Raw genomic sequence first — 18,920 nt, 5'->3', positions numbered from 1 at the left:
ATCACACCATGGGAGAGAGAGATGAACCACATAGCTACCGGTAGAGCCCTCAGCCTCGGGAGAGAACTACTCCCTCCTCATCATGGGAGACAGCAACGGCGATGAAGATGGCAGTCATGTCGATGGAGATGACTCCGGGGGCAATTCCCCGTCCCGGTGGAGTGCCGGAACAGAGACTTCTGTCCCCCGAAACGGAGTTTCGCGATGGCGGCGGCGTCCCTGGAGTCTTTCTGGAGTTTCGTCAATTGTTGTAGGGTTTTCACGTCACGGGAGATTATATAGGCAAAGAGGCGACATCGGGGGAGCCAGGGGGCTCCCTCCCCACATCTGGGCGCGGCCAGGGGGGCACCCGCGCCGCCTTATGGTGTGGGGGCCCTGGGCCTCCTCTCCGGCTCCCCTTCGGTGTTCTGGTCCGTCTCAGTGAAATAAGATGTTTGGATTTTGTTTCGTCCAATTCCGAGAATATTGCCCGAACAGCCTTTCTGGAACCAAAAACAACAGAAAACAGGAACTGGCACTTCGGCATCTTGTTAATAGGTTAGTTCCGGAAAATGCATCAAAACGATATAAAGTATGAGCAAAACATGTAGGTATTGTCATAAAACTAGCATGGAACATCAGAAATTATAGATACGTTGGAGACGTATCAAGCATCCCCAAGCTTAGTTCCTACTCGCCCTCGAGTAGGTAAACGATAACAAGGATAATTTCTGAAGTGACATGCTACTATCATAATCTTGATCAATACTATTGTAAAGCATATGAGATGAATGAAGTGATTCGAAGCAATGGTAAAGACAATGACTAAACAACTGAATCATATAGCAAAGACTTTTCATGAATAGTACTTTCAAGACAAGCATTAATAAGACTTGCATAGGAGTTAACTCATAAAGCAATAAATTCTTAGTAGAAAGTTTTGAAGCAACACAAAGGAAGATATAAGTTTCAGCAGTTGCTTTCAACTTCAACATGTATATCTCATGGATAATTGTCAACACAAAGTAATATGATGAATGCAAATAAGGAAGTATGTAGGAATTAATGCACACAGTTGACACAAGTGTTTGCTTCTAAGATAGAAAGAAGTAGGTAAACTGACTCAACATAAAGTAGAAGAATGGCCCTTTGCAGAGGGAAGCATGGATTACTATTTTTGTGCTAGAGCTTTTATTTTGAAAACATAGAAACAATTTTGTCAACGGTAGTAATAATTCATATGTGTTATGCATAAGACATCCTATAAGTTGCAAGCCTCATGCATAGAATACCAAGAGTGCTTGCACCTTGTCCTAATTAGCTTGGATTTACATGGATTATCATTGCATAACATATGTTTCAACCAAGTGTCACAAAGGGGTACCTCTATGCCGCCTGTACAAAGGTCCAAGGAGATAAATCGCATTTGATTTCTCGTTTTTGATAGATCTCAACTAAGGACATCCATACCGGGACAACATAGAAAACAGATAATGGACTCCTCTTTAATGCATAAGCATTCAACAACAGATAATATTCTCATAAGAGATTGAGGATTAGTGTCCAAACTGAAACTTCCACCATGATTCATGGCTTTAGTTAGCGGCCCAATGTTCTTCTCTAACAATATGCATACTCAAACCATTTGATCATGATAAATCGCCCTTACTTCAGACAAGACGAACATGCATAGCAACTCACATGATATTCAACAAAGGTGTAATAGTTGATGGCGTCCCCAGAAACATGGTTACCGCTCAACAAGCAACTTATAAGAAACAAGATACATAAGCTACATATTCTTTACCACAATAGTTTTTAAGGCTATTTTCCCATGAGCTTTGTATTGCAAAGACAAAGAATGAAATTTTGAAGGTAGCACTCAAGTAATTTACTTTGGAATGGCAGAGAAATACCACATAGTAGGTAGGTATGGTGGACACAAATGGCATAGGTTTTGGCTCAAGGTTTGGATGCACGAGAAGTATTTCCTCTCAGTACAAGGCTTTGGCTAGCAAGGTTGTTTGAAGCAAACACAAGTATGAACCGGTACAGCAAAACTTACATAAGAACATATTGCAAGCATTACAAGACTCTACACTGTCTTCCTTGTTGTTCAAACACTTCACCAGAAAATATCTAGACTTTAGAGAGACCAATCATGCAAACCAAATTTCAACAAGCTCTATGGTAGTTCTTCATTAATAGGTGCAAAGTACATGATGCAAGAGCTTAAACATGATCTATTTGAGCACAACAATTGCCAAGTATCAAATTATTCAAGACAATATACCAATTACCACATGAAGCATTTTCTGTTTCCAACCAAATAGCAATTAACGAAGCAGTTTCGACCTTCGCCATGAACATTAAAGGTAAAACTAAGAACACAAGTGTTCATATGAAAAAGCGGAGCGTGTCTCTCTCCCACACAAGCATGATAGGATCCAATTTATTCAGAGAATGAAAATAACAAAACGAAAATAAAAGCACACAGACGCTCCAAGTAAAGTGCATAAGATGTGACGGAATTAAAATATAGTTTCACTAGAGGTGACCTGATAAGTTGTTGATGAAGAAGGGGATGCTTTGGGCATCCCCAAGCTTAGACGCTTGAGTCTTCTTGAAATATGCAGGGATGAACCACGGGGGCATCCCCAAGCTTAGACTTTTCACTCTTCTTGATCATATCATATCATCCTCCTCTCTTGACCCTTGAAAACTTCCTTCACACCAAACTCAAAACAATCTCATTAGAGGGTTAGTGCATAATCAAAAATTCACATGTTCAGAGAGGACACAATTATTCTTAACACTTCTGGACATTACCCAAAGCTACTGAAAGTTAATGGAACAAAGAAATCCATTCAACATAGCAAAAGAGGCAATGTGAAATAAAAGGCAGAATCTGTCAAAACAGAACAGTCCGTAAAGACGAAATTTTTAGAGGCACTTAACGTGCTCAGATGAAGAAGCTCAAATTGAATGAAAGTTGCGTACATATCTGAGGATCACTCATGAATTTTCGCTGATTTTTCCGAGTTACCTACAGAGAGACCTACTCAAATTCGTGACAGCAAGAAATTTGTTTCTGCGCAGTAATCCAAATCTAGTATCAACCTTACTATCAAAGACTTTACTTGGCACAACAATGCAATAAAGTAAAGATAAGGAGAGGTTGCTACAGTAGTAACAACTTCCAAGACACAACAAAACAGTAGCAAAATAAAACATGGGCTATCTCCCAAGAAGTGCTTTCTTTATAGCCATTGATACGTCTCAAACGTATCTATAATTTCTTATGTTCCACGCTAGTTTTATGACAATACTCACATGTTTTATACACACTTTACATCATTTATATGCATTTTCAGGCACTAACCTATTAACGAGATGCTGAAGCGCCAGTTCCTGTTTTGTGATGTTTTTGGTTTCAGAAATCCTACACAGGAAATATTCTCGGAATTGGACGAAATTAACGCCCAGGGTCTATATTTTTCCACGGAGTTTCCAGAAGACCGAAGGAGATACGGAGTGGGGCCACGAGGTGGCCACACCATAGGGCGGCGCGGCCAAGGAGGGGCCCGCGCTGGCCTATGGTGTGGGCCCCTCGAGCGCCCCCCGACTCTGCCCTTCCGCCTACTTAAACTCTCCGTCGCAAAAACCCTATTACCGAGAGCCACGATACGGAAAAAGTTCCAGAGATGCCGCCGCCGCCAATCCCATCTCGGGGGATTCAGGAGATCACCTCCGGCACCCTGCCGGAGAGGGGAATCATCACCGGAGGGCTCTACATCACCATGCCCGCCTCCGGATTGATGCGTGAGTAGTTCATCCTTGGACTATGGGTCCATAGCAGTAGCTAGATGGTTGTCTTCTCCTCATTGTGCTATCATGTTAGATCTTGTGAGCTGCCTATCATGATCATGATCATCTATTTGTAATGCTACATGTTGTGTTTGTTGGGATCCGATGAATATTGAATAATATGTCAAGTTGATTATCAATCTATCATATATGTGTTGTTTATGTTCTTGCATGCTCTCCGTTGCTAGTAGAGGCTCTGGCCAAGTTGATACTTGTGACTCCAAGAGGGAGTATTTATGCTCGATAGTGGGTTCATGCCTCCATTGAATGCAGGACGTGTGACAGAAAGTTCTAAGGTTGTGGATGTGCTGTTGCCACTAGGGATAAAACATCAATGCTTTGTCTAAGGATATTTGTGTTGATTACATTACGCACCATACTTAATGCAATTGTCTATTGTTTGCAACTTAATACTGGAAGGGGTGCGGATGCTAACCCGAAGGTGGACTTTTTAGGCATAGATGCATGCTGGATAGCGGTCTATGTACTTTGTCGTAATACCCTGATTAAATATCATAGTAATCATCATGATATGTATATGCATCTCTATTTATCAATTGCCCAACTGTAATTTGTTCACCCAACATGCTATTTATCTTATGGGAGAGACACCACTAGTGAACTGTGGACCCCGGTCCATTCTTTTACATCTGAATACAATCAACTGCAATCTCTGTTCTCTGTTGTTTTCTACAAGCAAACATCATTCTCCACACCATACGTATAATCCTTTGTTTACAGCAAGCCGGTGAGATTGACAACCTCACTGTTAAGTTGGGGCAAAGTATTTTGATTGTGTTGTGCAGGTTCCACGTTGGCGCCGGAATCCCTGGTGTTGCGCCGCACTACACTCCTCCGCCAACAACCTTCACGTGGCCTTCATCTCCTACTGGTTCGATAACCTTGGTTTCTTACTGAGGGAAAACTTGCTGCTGTACGCATCACACCTTCCTCTTGGGGTTCCCAACGGACGCGTGCTTCACGCGTTATCAAACTCTTTTTCTGGCGCCGTTGCCGGGGAGATCAAGACACGCTGCAAGGGGAGTCTCTCACATCCAATATCTTTACTTTGTTTATTGTATTGCTTTACTTTATTTTATTTTCTGTTTTGTTTGCTTTCTTATATCAAAAACACAAAAAAAATAGTTACTTGTTTTACTTACTTTATTTAGTTTGCTTTACTTGTCTTTATTACTGCTAAAATGAGTACTGATGAGAACACTAAGTTGTGTGACTTCACTAGTTAGGCTTAATGGAAAACAACAAAAATATTAGAGATCTTTATAGTATTTATCTTGAGTTAGGACATGAGGTGTTTGAAGAGAAAATTAAAAAACCTATGGAACTTTATATGCATGCTAATGGCAATGTTATTAGTATGAATGCTTTGAACACCATTGTTGCTAATGCTATGGAAAAGTCTAAGCTTGGGGAAGCTGGTTGTGATAGTTTTAGTCACCCAAGCATGGAGGAGAAAATTTACTTTGATGATACTTTACCTCCTATATATGATGGTTACAATGATGACTATCATATTTTCAGTCCACCTACTATTGAGGAGAAAATTAATTATGATTACATTATGCCTCCTATATATGATGATTATGGTGATGAGAATAATAATGATAGCTATCTTATTGGATTTGCTCCCACTACAATTAATAGTAATGACTATGCTTATGTGGAGAGTAATAATTTTATGCATGTAGCTCATGATAAGAATGTTTCATGTGATAGTTATATTGTTGAGTTTGTTCATGATGCTACTGAAAATCTTTATGAGAGAGGAAAATATGGTTGTAGGTATTTTCATGTTACTAAAACACCTCTCTTTTTGCTTAAAATCATGAAGTTGCGCTTGTCTTGTTTTCCTATACTTATTGCATTATGCTTACATGACTTGTTTATTTACAAGATTCCTTTTCATAGGAAGTGGGTTAGACTTAAAAGTGTTTCTTATTTGCTTTTGATGCTCTCTTTTGCTTCAACTCTTATTTCTTGCGAGAGCATCATTAAAATTACTGAGCCCATCTTAATGGCTATAAAGAAAGCACTTCTTGGGAGATAACCCATGTATGTTTTTATTACTGCTTTGTTGTGTCTTGGAAGTTGTTACTACTGTAGCATCCTCTCCTTATCATATTGTTGTGCCAAGTAAAGTCTCTAATAGTAAAGTTGATACTCGATTTGGATTCCTGCGCAGAAACAGATTTCTACCTGTCACGAATTTGAGTAGTTCTCTCTGTAGGAAACTCGTAAAATGCTGCACATTTTCATGCGTGATCCTCAGATATGTATGCAACTTTCATTAGTTTTGAGCTTTTTCATCTGAGCCTGTTAAGTGCCTCTAAAAAATTTGTCTTTACGGACTGTTCTGTTTTGACAGATTCTGCCTTTTATTTCTCATTGCCTCTTTTGCTATGTTAAATAGATTTATTTGTTCCATTAACTTTCAGTAGCTTTGGTCAATATCCAGAAGTGTTAAGAATGATTATGTCACCTTTGAATATGTGAATTTTTGATTATGCGCTAACCCTCTAATGAGTTTGTTTTGAGTTTGGTGTGGAGGAAGTTGTCAAGGATCAAGAGAGGAGGATGATACAATATGATCAAGAGGAGTGAAAAGTCTAAGCTTGGGGATGCCCCCATGGTTCATCCCAGCATATTTCAAGAAGACCCAAGCATCTAAGCTTGGGGATGCCCAAGGCATCCCCTTCTTCATCGATAACTTATCAGGTCACCTCTAGTGAAACTATATTTTTATTCCGTCACATCTTATGTGCTTTACTTGGAGCGTCTGTTTGTTTTTGTTTTTGTTTGAATAAACTCGGATCCTAGCATTCTTTGTGTGGGAGAAAGACACACTCCGCTCTTTCATATGAACACTGTGTTCTTAGCTTTACTTTTAATGTTCATGGCGAAGGTTGAAACTGCTTCGTTCATTGTTATATGGTTGGAAACAGAAAATGCTTCATATGGTAATTGGTATATTGTCTTGAATAATTTGATACTTGGCAATTGTTTTGCTCAAATAGATCATGTTTAAGCTCTTGCATCATGTACTTTGCACCTATTAATGAAGAACTACCATAGAGCTTGTTGAAATTTGGTTTGCATGATTGGTCTCTCTAAAGTCTAGATATTTTCTGGTGAAGTGTTTGAACAACAAGGAAGACAGTGTAGAGTCTTATAATGCTTGCAACATGTTCTTATGTAAGTTTTGCTGTACCAGTTCATACTTGTGTTTGCTTCAAACAACCTTGCTAGCCAAAGCCTTGTACTTCGAGGGAATACTTCTCGTGCATCCGAATCCTTGAGCCAAAACCTATGCCATTTGTGTCCACCATACCTACCTACTATGTGGTATTTGTCTGCCATTCCAAAGTAAATTACTTGAGTGCTACCTTTAAAATTTCATTCCTTGTCTTTGCAATACATAGCTCATGGGAAAATAGCTTAAAAACTATTGTGGTATTGAATATATTGCTATGTATCTTATTTCTTATAAGTTGCTTGTTGAGCGGTAACCATGTTTCTAGGGACGCCATCAACTATTATACCTTTATTGAATATCATGTGAGTTGCTATGCATGTTCGTCTTGTCAGAAGTAAGGGCGATTTATCATGATCAAATGGTTTGAGTATGCATATTGTTAGAGAAGAACATTGGGCCGCTAACTAAAGCCATGAATCATGGTGGAAGTTTCAGATTGGACATTAATCCTCAATCTCTTATGAGAATATTATCTGTTGTTGAATGCTTATGCATTAAAGAGGAGTCCATTATCTGTTTTCTATGTTGTCCCGATATGGATGTTGTAGCACCCTACCTTTTAATATATAGGCAAGATACCTGTGTATAGTGCTATTCCCGGGATCACTGATAGCACACACATTTCAAATGTAGTAATCATAGCAATAGTATCAAATTTACTACAACGTAGATCCACAGGAGATAAAATAAAGTCTTACAAATTGCATAGTCGAATTGACTAGCTCAAATATAAAAGTTCAAAGCAAACACAGCGGAAATAAACTTCAATGAGCCTCCATCATCTCCATGCGCCACGGGCAGTCATGTTGGAATGTAGACTCGAGATCCTACTAGTACTCATCTTCAGAATAACCTGCACGTTTGAATATGCGGCCCCACGAATGGAGGTCAGTACAACGATGTACTGGCAAATGACACTTATATGGTGGCAGTTTTGGGCATGACTATCTACATGATATTTGGCAAGTGGAGTTTAGGCAAATTTGCATAAAGCCAATTTTATCCTACATTTTATTTAAAACAAAACATTTTGAAAATCTTTGAATGACATTATGAAATCACACCATGGTTAAATTCCCCATGGGTTTTAGAACAATCACATGGTTACATCTCCCATGAGTTTTCAAAGGTTGATACCAAATTTTAAATACATTCATAAAACAATGATGAGATTCTTCCGTACATTCCCTGCCTAGAAGCTCAAATTGTCCATAACCGGGGACACGGCTAAGATCTTAGGTTTAACTCTCGAGAGGTTGTGCACTTTCACCTTACGACCCACCCTTCCCAAGAGAAGAATGAGACAAGATCTTTTAGAAGAAGGTTTCAACCATAACCAGCTAGACCCGTTCCCGTTTGGCCGTCACCACATCATCATGTCTAGCAACAAGTTGGACCTCACAACTTACTTAATCCCGGCAGAGCCCATAATACCATAAGGCTGCACTGGAAGCTATCTAAAATATGGATGACATATTAATCTCTTTAATCCTGGGTGGCTAACCACAAGTGAAACCCACAGGCTTAAAACCATTACAGATAATAAACCCCGCACGATCCCCTGGTGAAAACCAGAGGTGCAGTCTAGGGCAACCACTATTCAACTGCGCGCTCTCAGGCACCCACCCGTCCACTGGTCCATCCCCAGGGATCGGAGCCCTGAGCAGCCACCCACCACACAACCAATCCACCCAGGTGATTCATTAAAATTGTTAATTTTAATTATCAATACTCACAATCCAAAATAATCAAAACCAGCAGTGGCATTTTGTTATTGCTAGGCAAACTAAGAATACTAGCAATGGTTCAAGGGTGGCTACACACTACTAGGATTGATAAGCATAGCATAACTTTCGAAAACAAAATTCCTACCATGCATTCTAATTTATAAAACATTAATGCTTAACAAAATAGATAGGTAATTGAGTGTCACTTGCCTTGATCAAAGCAACCCGCACAATCACAGCAATCACAAGCACCACCTTGATCTCCTCCACACTCTATTCAAACAAACACAACAAAAATAAACAAACATTCGATATGCACAATCATAGACATGTATGCATGCATGCTATGCACCAATTAATTTCACAATAGAGGTAGTATGTAAATGTTGTATTAGGTGTTCTCTGATATGTGAAATGTTAATAAAGTATTCTGGACATTTAATTTGATTTAGAAAAACCATTAATGGAGTATCTACTTAACATATACAACCTTATTAATTAGCTACTGCAAGCATTATGTGTTGTAAAAATATGAATTTGACCTCCCTGGATAGGCTACAGTAAAAAAAGAATAGTCCAATTGGAATCATTCGAAAATAATTTATAGATTTTGAATTATCGTCAAATTACTGATTTGAATAGACTTTACTAAAGCAAGTTTGTGCACGTATCAAAGTTGTAAAACTCCTATACCAAGTTGAAGTACATGATCTGAGGATTCCAGAAAGTACAAAATCAAAAGATTTGGGCCAGTAGATTATTTTATACAAATTTTATAGTATGAAAGACTTAATTTAACTATTTGAATTATGACGCAAAATCTAACACAAAACCTATACAGTATTATTGCAAAATTGTGTACTACTGATTGTAAGATTTCCGAAAATATAAAATTTGTAAAATTTGGCCCAGTGGTTGATTTTATATTGAATTTACAAGTTGTGCAACAAATCTGGAATTCAAATTCGAATTTAAACTCGATTTGACCGAACTGACCGACGCTGACTGGGTCTGACACGCGGCGCGCGCCCTGATTGGCCCGTGCGGTTCGGTGCGGGGCTCTAATCTGAGCCCCCAGATTCAGATCTAACGGCGGAAAGAAAAAAAAAAAAAGAAAAGGAGCAGCTCACCAGACCGACGGTGACGGCGGCGGGGCGGCTCAGACGGTCAGGGGGCGGCGGCTGGGGCGGTCTCCGGCGGCGGCGGTGGTGGCTACGAGGTGCGGCGCGTCCTCGCGGACCTTCTGGTGGTGGCGGCGCGGCCGGAGGCAGACTACGGCGGCGGCAGCTCCCGGCTGGAGGCGGCGGCGGGTGCGCCTACTTCGGCGAGAAATCGGCGGCTATTGGCGGCGCTAGGGGCGGCGCGATCTGGGGGAAAAGGCGGCGGAGGTCCTCGGCTCTATTTATATGGGGTCGGGCGTGTGCTCCACGGCACGGAAGCCAAGGTGGGACCGACGCGGTTAGGGCTCTGGGAGGAGTCCGGGTCGGACACGACCAAGGTAGGAGAAGGCGCTGACGAGTGGGCCCCGCTGGCGGGCGGGCCCCACCTGTCTGTGAGAGAAGGAAAAAAAAGGAAAAAGGGGAAGGTGGTTCGGGCGCGGGCTGACTGGCAGGCCGAAACGGGCCGGTGCGGTCGGGCTGGCCCAATTCGGTCAGTCCGATCCGTCCTCCTCTTTTTTTTTTGTTCTTTTCTTTTTTTTCATTTTCTTTTTACTGTTTTCCTCATAACTTTTGATTTAAGAATCCAAAAGGGGTCAAACCAGTTTCTAAATTTTTGTAAAATTCAGGGCTTTGACTTAGACAAAATAGTACATGATTTTTGCCAAAATGGCATGGTAGGAAAATTAAGAGTTTTGCACTAGGATTTTAAAGCTACCGTTGTTTCATATTGTGCTTATTATTTTATGTGATCAAACAAATGCATAAATGACATGCATGCATGTAAATTTTTAATTTTTGAAAAACCTGGGATGTTACAGACTAACCCCCTTAAGATGAAGCACGTCCCCGGGCTTCGAAATGGCTAGCAAATAGGTGTGGGTAATATTCTCGAGGATTTTCTTCACCTTTCCAAGTCGCCTCTTCCTCACTATGATGATTCCACTGAACCTTGCAGAACTATATAGTCTTGGCGTGAGTATTCCTTTACCATTGGTATCTGATCTAGGCTAACCCCCTTAAGATGTTTAGCCTAATATCACCAATATGCAATTGGGATGTAAATCGAACCATTGATATGAATGAATGCGATGCGCCACTATCAATTAAAACTAATGCTGTAACGAGTTGAGTGGAGGCATACCCATCACAGTGTTAGGTTCATTCACCACTCCTTCACATACAGGTGGTTCGCTTGTCCCTTCTGGAATGGATTGGGTTTGGTTGCATCAACAGGCTTATTCTCCGGACAGTCATTGGCAAAGTGTCCGGTCTTCTTACACTTGAAGCAGGTGATATGGGACAAGTCCCTTGAATTGTGGTGGTGCTGGCCATTATTTCCATTGTGATGTCCGTTACCCCCATTGTGACGGCCATTGTTTCCATTTTGATTACCATTGGAATGGTCTCCCTTGAATCCTTCATTGTGCCCATGACCATTGTAGTTGTTGCCATTCCCTTTACCGAAATGACCATTATGCTTGTGTGAGTTGTGACTCCCACTTCCTTCAGAAGAATGGTGCTTCTTGTGAAACGGCTCGGTGTGGCTCTTGCTATTGCTAAACTTCCTCTTACGGTTCTCTTCCTTCTTGAGGTTATTGTCCAGGGTGATGGCTTGATCAAGTAGGGACTGATAATTGGGTGCATAAGCTACAGACAATGGAATCTTCAGTTCTCCCTTAAGTCCATTGAGGAACTTCTCCTTCCTCTTAACATCAGTGTCAATGTCTTCTGGGGCATACCTCGCCAAAGCACAGAAGTCATCCATGTACTCCTTCAGAGTCCTTCCACCCTGTCTCAGACTACGGAATTCATCTCTCTTGAGATTCATAATGCCCGAGGAGATGTGGGCAGTACGAAATCCCTCCTTGAATGTTTCCCAGTCCAGGTCATCTATAGGATGGGTAAGTTGATAAGTCTCCCACCATCTTGCAGCAGGTCCTTCCAACAGATGTGCCGTGAACCTAATCTTCTCAGCCTCCGTGCATTCACAGGTGACTAAGTCCTTATTGACAGAACGAAGCCAGTCATCTGCTTCTATTGGCTCAGTAGCACTGGAGAACTTGGCTGGTCTGAGTCTCAGAAATCTGGCAAGTCTGTCCACTGGGGGTGGGGGTGGTGGTGGAGGTGGCGGTGGTGGATTGTTGTTGTTGTTCTGGGTGGTTTGGATGAACTGGGTCATCATCTGCATGAGCTGTGCCTGAGCTGTCATCATCTGATTCAGTGCATCTTGAGTTGGGTCACGTCTTGGTGGCATCTGATATAGTTTTAGCATAGATAAGAACAAGATAGATAGATCTAGGAAGTAAAATTTCCTACCCATGCACAAACAAGTCACACAACCAAACAAAAACATTTAAAACCAGGATTCCAAACTTTATTTATATTTAACGAGTTTCGAAAAATACAATTAAGATAGTTGGTACTGCCATACATCAGATAGTAGGACAATACAAAGAGCGTAATAGATTACATAGGATTTAAGGGGTCATCTAACGCCCCTTTACTACACCTTAACAAGCTAAAGGATATGGTACTTGCTCGTCTTCCTCTTCTTCCTTGATGGTTTTCATGAGTTAGGTCATCTAAGGTAAGAGGAAAAACATTTTTGAAAATGGAATAGATAAGAGTACTAGAAGTTCACAAAGCATTTTTTTGAAATAGGATTTGACAAACTTTTCATCCTAGGGTCTTCCTATTTCTAATCCAAACTTAGGGTCTCGATCCTACAAGCAACACTATGCTCTGATACCATTCTGTAGCACCCTACCTTTTAATATAAAGGCAAGATACCTGTGTATAGTGCTATTCCCGGGATCACTGATAGCACACACATTTCAAATGTAGTAATCATAGCAATAGTATCAAATTTACTACAACGTAGATCCACAGGAGATAAAATAAAGTCTTACAAATTGCATAGTCGAATTGACTAGCTCAAATATAAAAGTTCAAAGCAAACACAGCGGAAATAAACTTCAATGAGCCTCCATCATCTCCATGCGCCACAGGCAGTCATGTTGGAATGTAGACTCGAGATCCTACTAGTACACATCTTCAGAATAACCTGCACGTTTGAATATGCGGCCCCACGAATGGAGGTCAGTACAATGATGTACTGGCAAATGACACTTATATGGTGGCAGTTTTGGGCATGACTATCTACATGATATTTGGCAAGTGGAGTTTAGGCAAATTTGCATAAAGCCAATTTTATCCTACATTTTATTTAAAACAAAACATTTTGAAAATCTTTGAATGACATTATGAAATCACACCATGGTTAAATTCCCCATGGGTTTTAGAACAATCACATGGTTACATCTCCCATGAGTTTTCAAAGGTTGATACCAAATTTTAAATACATTCATAAAACAATGATGAGATTCTTCCGTACATTCCCTGCCTAGAAGCTCAAATTGTCCATAACCGGGGACACGGCTAAGATCTTAGGTTTAACTCTCGAGAGGTTGTGCACTTTCACCTTACGACCCACCCTTCCCAAGAGAAGAATGAGACAAGATCTTTCAGAAGAAGGTTTCAACCATAACCAGCTAGACCCGTTCCCGTTTGGCCGTCACCACATCATCATGTCTAGCAACAAGTTGGACCTCACAACTTACTTAATCCCGGCAGAGCCCATAATACCATAAGGCTGCACTGGAAGCTATCTAAAACATGGACGACATATTAATCTCTTTAATCCTGGGTGGCTAACCACAAGTGAAACCCACAGGCTTAAAACCATTACAGATAATAAACCCCCGCACGATCCCCTGGTGAAAACCAGAGGTGCAGTCTAGGGCAACCACTATTCAAGCTAGCGCTCTCAGGCACCCACCCGTCCACTGGTCCATCCCCAGGGATCGGAGCCCTGAGCAGCCACCCACCACACAACCAATCCACCCAGGTGATTCATTAAAATTGTTAATTTTAATTATCAATACTCACAATCCAAAATAATCAAAACCAGCAGTGGCATTTTGTTATTGCTAGGCAAACTAAGAATACTAGCAATGGTTCAAGGGTGGCTACACACTACTAGGATTGATAAGCATAGCATAACTTTCGAAAACAAAATTCCTACCATGCATTCTAATTTATAAAACATTAATGCTTAACAAAATAGATAGGTAATTGAGTGTCACTTGCCTTGATCAAAGCAACCCGCACAATCACAGCAATCACAAGCACCACCTTGATCTCCTTGTCAACACCCGGATTTTTAAGTCCAGATGCCTATTATGTCATTCATCGCAATCCCAGGATAATGTTGTTGCGAGGCATAATAGTCGAATATCACAGTCATTATTTATTACAAGCCATAAAGTCTTACAATCTTGAATCACATGATTCACCTTACATAAATAGTTGATCTTTCAATCAACATACATACACAAGTTCATACATAGCGGAAGCGTAATTGTAAAGGGACTCTCTAGTCCACAGGCCAACATCTGACGTCAGAAACCCCTAGTTGTCGTAGGCGTCCTGCTGGTCATCCTCGTGATAGTTCTGTTCATCATCGTACTCTGGCCATTTGAATAGCCAGGGACAAAGCCGTAAGTACTTTAAGTACTCGCAAACTAATACTAGTGTAAAATGCTTACTAAAGGTATTTAAGCTCTAGTTTAACTTGCATAAGCCAAATTTTAGTTCACAAGCTTGGATCATGTGCTAGCTAACTCAAATGGGAACATTAGTGTCATTCCCACATCATTGGTATAAATCCAACAAGTCACCAAATCACCATTCACATTCACTAAGGTTTTCAAAATATCTGACACCGGAAACTGTATGGCCTTTCCAACCGTCCGTAACCGTGGACACGGCTATTCGAATAGATTTACACTCTGCAGAGGTTGCACACTTGTGCCACAACATTTGATTTCATCCGTCGGAATAACTCCGAGTCACCGTAACACAGTACGCGGATCATCAACCATAACCTTTCACTTACACATCCTAGTATGAGCACCTCTCCCCATGAGCTTGGCCTCCCAGTGAAAATCAACTGTTAACCTGGGAACTGCACAGGGCTTGGCCGTACAATTTCACCTCAATTCACATCATATCTTAACAACGGAGGCAGCCTCGGCATAACCCCTATGACGTGTGTTCAGAGGGAACTCATACTAAAATCTATAAACTTCCAGTTAAGCCCTAACCATAATCAGGTATTGTGGGGGTACTCAAAAATTGGAAAGGTATCGCATTCAAACCAATATCAGGATTTTATCAAAAATCACTATCTTCTCTTGTTCACCATCAACTTCAAATCATTCAATGGAATGCTTCATCATTCCAAGGTTTCAAATTTAACCAGTCACATGTTCCCATCTAGAGTAGTCAAGTTTTAGTATTTTAGCACTAGCACTAATCATGAGGGGTGCTACATTGCTTTGCTATCTATAAGACTAACTTTGCTACTCTAGTAGTTTTACTCACCTATACCATTTGAAATCAATCTTTGAAAACACAACAAGTAAGACCTGTATGATATGAATGTAGGATAGGATTGTATGAAGAAAGATAAGAATCATGGTGCCTTGCCCAAGGAGGGCTTTGCACTTTGCAAGAGTATTATCTTGCCTTGGTAGTTCTCTAGGTTTTCTTCTTCCTCTTCTGGGTAGAATTCTCCTTCCTCTTAGAAATCTCCGGTGCTAGCGTCTAAATTTGAATACGAGGTATAATCACTAAACAAGCTCAAGGACTATGCTAAGCACATCATTATCTCACACAATCTAGGCTAAGCACACACATAAAATAATTAGGTGCATTGGTTTTATTTATTAAAGAAAAGTGATTTCCTCTCATAGCATATGTAGTTAATAAATTTCCATTTAGTTCTCGAGGAAACTAATTTCCTCTCATTGAAATCTTCTTAAGATTTAACTTCTCAAATAACCATACTTGAATTCATATTGACCAAAGTCAACATTCATTATTAGTATTTGAGAAAATGATTTAAATGAGGTATGTCACCTCATACCATTTTATAATTCTATAAATGATTTAAATCTCCAAATATTCATATAGGAGTGTTTGGACCAGGGGTACAAACATCACATGAATTCATTTGGTACAAGATTTAAATGAAGTAAAATATTCATATAGGAGTGTTCATATGCTTTACATAATAGTTTTGGACAATATCACTTAACTAAACTAGCCATATTGTCCATTAATTAAACTAGGGCATGATCATGCAAAGTGACCACACCATTTTCTTGCAGAAACAATTAGTGTAAGTCAATTGTGAGCTATAGGAGTTGGAATTAATTCAATATCTATTTTGGTTGATTTTTAATAATTATTTGAATATGAAAAAGTCCCTGCCTTCTTCTTTTTATCATTTTATTTCTACAACAAATCTCGAGGTGAGACCAGTGGCATATTGTAGAGATTTTTACTAGCCTTCCAAATATATAAAGTTTGTTAAATTTGGCCAAGCCAAACAGCTTCTATGAATTTTCAAAGTCGGGTTCTGTATTGAATTCAAACTAAATTTATTAAACGAGTTTTGAATTAAACGGGCTGGCGGGAAAACTACTGGGCCGAAATGTTTAAAAACGGCCCAAGGCCAGCCCACCATGCATCTGTGCACGCGCGGGCCGCCTAACGGTGGGCTCCACCCGTTAGCGACTCATAATAGCCGAAGCGGTATGGACTAGCATGGGGCGTTGGATTAGAACGCGATCTAACGGCGTACAGGCATCGTCGTCGACGGCGAGAGAGGGGCTCGCCGGCGGCTCAGGTAGGGGGTCGGAGGCTCACCGTGGCTCCAGCTAGGGTCAGGCAATGTGCGCGGTGAAGTTGTGGACGACGGCGAAGCTCCTGGTACCGGCGACAGCTCCAGGGGCGGCGTCCTTCTCCGGCGATCGTCGGCTACTGTGGGCGGCGGCGATCTTGCAATTGGGAGCTTCTGGTGGCTAATCGAGCATGGTGAGGTGCTGAGGCGGTCGAGGAAGGAGAGGGGAGGGTGGTGCTGTGAAGAGATGGTCGAGGCGAGGCCTCCTTTTATAGGCGCGATGGTGGCCGTGGTGCTGCAGCGAGGTCGACAAGGGCGCGGCTTCTCCGATGGTCTAGAGAGCTAGGCGGCGACGCGGTCGTGTTCACGACGTCACGGCGAAGCTATGAGCGTGAACGGCGCGGCAAGGGGACGCGTAGGATGGTCGGGACCGTGCGTGTACTAGCGCGGCAATGGCGGGCGCATTCGTCCTCTCCGGCGGCCGTGGTCGCCAAGGCGTGACGCGAGCGTGTCCGGCGAGCTCCGCGTGGCGAGGAAGGTACCAGGGCACGCGGGCTTGGTCGGGGTACGGCGAGGTGCTGCGAGCGCCGCGTGGCCGTGTCGCGCGCGTCCGTGCGTGGTGACGTCGCCCATTCCGCTCGCGGCGTACCTGGGCGTACCTGGGCGCGCGTCGTCCGGGTCCTGTCGTCGTCCTCGCGGTCAAGGGCATGTACTGGCGGATCCAGGAGATCTTTGTCGACGCGTTGGACACGGTGGCGAGGGCTGCTGTGGAGAGAAGAGAGGGGAGGCGCGTCGGCGGCGAACGTGGCCGGCATGGCCATGTCCACATCGTGTCTGGCCCTCTCCTTGGCTTCCCTGGCATGGGCTCGGTGTAGGAGGGTCTAGGGATCATTGCTAGTGCAAGTGATGGTCAAGACTTGGCATGGTTTGATCATTTTTGACAAATGGAGAATGTTACATTTGTTTCAATGTCTCATCTTTGCTAGCTCATAACTTGTGATCAAAAGTGAATTTGGTATGGTGCTCTTTGCAAGAGTTGTTCACCTTGTTGTGTACTTGGATGACATGCAAAGATTTGGATTTGTTTAGTTTAGAAATTTTGAAATAGAGAGGCTCAAAGTGGTGACCAGACTATAAAAGTCAGAAATGACCATTATCATATGTGGTCATATTTTCAAATTTGAATTTGGTTTAAATGGTATATCTTTGATTCTCAAAGTTGTAATTACTCCTTAATATCATTTTACAATTATTGGTGAAGATCAAATGGGTCTAGGGTCAAATTTACAAAAATGACATAGACCATATGTTAGGGTTTTTAGGGTTTTAATAATATTTGATTTCTTTCTCTTTTTGATTTATTTGTTTGGTGATCATCACATGATCACTCTAGGGTTTTGGAGTTCATCACATACACATCATAACAATCATCATGGCATATCACTCAAAATGCACAAGTCCTATGCAGGGTACTATATGGAAAGTAAAAGTTTTTGTTGGTTCTGAATTTTGGATACTTGGAATTGTTCTTCTTCCTTTATCTGAAATTTGGGATGTTACACTCCTCCACACTCTATTCAAACAAACACAACAAAAATAAACAAGCATTCGATATGCACAATCATAGACATGTATGCATGCATGCTATGCACCAATTAATTTCACAATAGAGGTAGTATGTAAATGTTGTATTAGGTGTTCTCTGATATGTGAAATGTTAATAAAGTATTCTGGACATTTAATTTGATTTAGAAAAACCATTAATCGAGTATCTACTTAACATATACAACCTTATTAATTAGCTACTGCAAGCATTATGTGTTGTAAAAATATGAATTTGACCTCCCTGGATAGGCTACAGTAACAAAAGAATAGTCCAATTGGAATCATTCGAAAATAATTTATAGATTTTAAATTATCGTTAAATTACTTATTTGAATAGACTTTACTAAAGCAAGTTTGTGCACGTATCAAAGTTGTACAACTCCTATACCAAGTTGAATACATGATCTGAGGATTCCAGAAAGTACAAAATCATAAGATTTGGGCCAGTAGATTATTTTATACAAATTTTATAGTATGAAAGACTTAATTTAACTATTTGAATTATGACGCAAAATCTAACACAAAACCTATACAGTATTATTGCAAAATTGTGTACTACT

This window comes from Lolium perenne, chromosome 4 (assembly GCF_019359855.2).
Source record: "Lolium perenne isolate Kyuss_39 chromosome 4, Kyuss_2.0, whole genome shotgun sequence".
NCBI lineage: Eukaryota > Viridiplantae > Streptophyta > Magnoliopsida > Poales > Poaceae > Lolium > Lolium perenne.
The sequence above is the reverse complement of the archived record's forward strand: the minus strand, read 5'-3'. Positions refer to the sequence as shown.